The following is a 3,362-nucleotide window of genomic DNA, read 5'->3' as shown; positions in this document are numbered from 1 at the left end:
GTAATCCTTATTGCTTGCCCTTAATTGTGACTAGGGGTCTTTCGCCTTGACCAAAGGGTTTGATTTATATATTAGGGAATAAGGTTGATCACTTGGATTCCCTAGATCTTCATGCAACCCCGCATAATGTGAGGCATCAAGAGCATACCTTTTCTAGGACTATGTGTTTTTGTATTTCTAGGACTCATTAAACTTTAATTAGGTGGCATAATTAATAGTCTTGCACTTGAAACAATAGTCCTAGGGTGAGCAATGTTCAGGTATACCATTTTCTTGTCGATTGCCTCTCCTTATTCCTATTGCGCTTTCCCTTCTTTTCTTTACTTTTATTTGTATTGATATTGTTCACTCACTCACAAATTAGTTCACTCTTTAGCTAAATAGCATCACTATTTGCTTCCTAACAACTATTCCCTATGGATATGACTATCCACTCACCATGGTACTTTATTACTTCGACAACCCATGCACTTATAGTACACACACGTAAGGGGTGTATCAAGTTTTTAGTGCTGTTACTGGGGAATAGGCATTTTGCACGCATTTTTCACTTGGATATTTTAGTTATTCATCACTTGTTCTATTTCACACTTTCTTATTTTTCCATCATTCAGATTTGCTTTTATTTCTTCCTTTGATTGCAGCTCCAGGTTATGACCCGAGGTAACCCTTCGATATTGGTTGAAGGTGATTCGGATATTGGAAGGAGAATTAATAGAAGGGGAAAAGAACATGTGCAAGAACAATCTAATCAAGCTAAGATAGAAGGTGAAGGGCCTGATAATATGACAGAACAGAATGAGCAGTAGAGAACACTGTCAAATTATGCAAGACCCGTAGTTCTTGGCACGCAGTCTAGTATTATGCGGCCACAGATTATAGCTCAGAATTTTGAGCTTAAGCCAGGCTTCATCCAGATATTATAGTAGTCAGCACAGTTTAATGGTTTGGCCGATCAGGATCCAAACATTTATATTGAGAACTTTTTAGAAGTGTGCAACATGCTCAAGATTAATGGTGTCACGGATGATGCTATCAAGTTGAGGGCCTTCGCATTTTCCTAGAATTGGAGAGCAAAGCAATGGCTACAATCATTACCTAGAGCATCGAGCACTCTTTGGGAGGAGATAATAGAAGCTTTTCTTGCCCGATATTTCCCTTCTAAAAAATCTGCAAAGCTCAGGAATGAAATATTCTCCTTTGTGCAAATGGAATTGGAGTCTCTTTTCGAGACATGAGATTTCAAGGATCTAATGCGAAAATGTCCTCCGCATGGGTTCCACGAGTGGATGATTATCCACACTTTCTACAATGGTTTGAACACAAGCACGAAGCTATTACTTGATGCTACAGCAAGAGGTACCTTAGGAAGCAAGACCGCTGAAGAAGCTCAATAGCTCATTGAAGAGATGGCTATAAACAGTTATTAGTGGAATACATGAGACAAGAAGAAGGTAGTCGAACTTCATGAGATCGATGCAGTCACATCATTGGCGACCCAGGTTGAGTCATCGAGCAAGAAGTTAGACATTCTAATTTCTTCTAGATTAACGGCAGTGATGAGTTGCACCGGGTGTGGGGGAGGACATGCTCCATCTGATTGTTGAATTGCTATTGGTGGAACCCCTTCAATGGAAAAGATGGATTTTGTAGGCAATGCAATAAGAAGTCAAGGAAATCCATATAGCAATACCCACAATCCGGGGTGGAAGACCCACCCAAACCTTTCTTGGAGTAATCAAGGGCAACAGAAGGCTATGGCACCACTCGGTTTCCAACAATAACAACAAGCCCCGAACATGGAGAATAAAGTTTCAGTGTTGGAAAACCGGATGACCGGCTTAGAGAAGGCTTTGACAAAGTTTATTCAATCATCGGATACGAGATTTCAATCTGTTGAACCCACACTTCGCAACCACACTACATCATTGCACAACTTGAACAATCAAGTTGGCCAAATTACGAAGTTACTTTTGGAAAGACCTCAAGGGAGTTTGCCTAGCAACATAGAGATAAATCCAAGAGAACATGTGACGGTGATCACTTTTAGAAGTGGTCATGAAGTTGAGAGTAGGCTCCCTAATAAGAAAACAAATGTTGAGTCACTGGAGGTAGTGGAGATTGAGGAGAGAGGCATAGAGAAGGAGGTGACACCCCAACCTTACAAGTCAAGAATCCCTTATCCTTTAAGATTGAAGAACGACCAAAATGATGAGTAATAGAAGAAGTTCTTGTGTCTATTCAAGACATCAACATCCCATTTGTGGAGGCGTTGTCTCAAATGCCTCGCTATGCAAAGTTTCTGAAGGGCCTCTTGACCAACAAGAGGAAGTTGGAGGAGAGTGCATCTATGATTCTAGATGCTTCATGTTCGGAATATGCGGAACAAGAAGAAAGACCACGTAAGTTTCATCATCCCATGCGACATTGGCAATTTGGGTGAAGAGAAGGCATTGGCAGATTCAGGGGCCAGTATCAACGTTATGCCTTATACATTTTTTTAGATCTAGGCTTGGGAGAGTCTAGGCCCACTCGGATGACACTCCAATTGGTCGATTGATCAGTTTGACATCTGAGGGGCATAATTGAAGACGTACTTGTTAAAGTTAACAAGTACATATTTCCTGTAAACTTCGTGGTGTTGGATGTTGATGATGATGCCAAGGTTCCATTGATACTTGGGAGGTCATTCATGCGTACTTCCAAGGCTCTCATTGAAATGGATGGTGGGGAGTTAACATTAAGTGTTGGTGATGACAAGTTTACATACCGCCTCTCCGAAGCCATGCGACATTCTCTTGACTTTGACAATACTTTGTATTTTCTTGACACTACTGATGAGTTAATTGATGAATATGTGCAGGAAATAATGTGTCCGGATTCTTTGAGCGGTTACTAAATCAAGAAGTGGAGAATAAAGAAGTCTTATAACTTGGTCTAGAGGACAAGTTGCAACCTACCGTGGGGATCATGAAGAGGATGGTTCAAAAGACGAAAAGAGCAAGGAGACGTCACAAGAAGTGCCCCAATGCTAATGGGGATGTGCATTTATGGAGAAAGGGTGACGAACCCTTGTGTGGTAACAAAATCGACAACTCCCCCTCTACCTTGAAATAATTGTGTTCATCATGGTTTCAGGTTGTAGGTAAGTGGGCAACCTTCATTTATGAACCCCCATGAGGTAAGGACAGGTACATCAAGCTTAGTGACTTTAAACAAACACTTCTTTTGAGGCAACCCAAGTCATTATTGTTTTTTAGGTTTAGTTTAGTGTTTGCATGAATCAGAGCTTTAGTGTTGATGTATTGATCCTTACATACTATTGCAGTGTTTTTCTCATGGATTGTTGGTATTTTAGTTTG

At 40.7% G+C, this 3,362-nt stretch overlaps 1 non-coding gene across 1 annotated transcript; it reads right to left on the bottom strand.

The window, feature by feature from the left end:
* Nucleotides 1–1,175: 1,175 nt before the first annotated feature.
* Nucleotides 1,176–1,279, bottom strand: LOC120250938. Its single transcript, XR_005533267.1, has one exon. It is a non-coding gene; the product is annotated as a small nucleolar RNA R71 (small nucleolar RNA).
* Between the last annotated feature and the right edge of the window lie 2,083 nt (nucleotides 1,280–3,362).

This window comes from Dioscorea cayenensis, chromosome 19 (genome assembly GCF_009730915.1).
Source record: "Dioscorea cayenensis subsp. rotundata cultivar TDr96_F1 chromosome 19, TDr96_F1_v2_PseudoChromosome.rev07_lg8_w22 25.fasta, whole genome shotgun sequence".
Classification (NCBI taxonomy): Eukaryota; Viridiplantae; Streptophyta; class Magnoliopsida; order Dioscoreales; family Dioscoreaceae; genus Dioscorea; species Dioscorea cayenensis.
The sequence above is the reverse complement of the archived record's forward strand: the minus strand, read 5'-3'. Positions and strand labels throughout refer to the sequence as shown.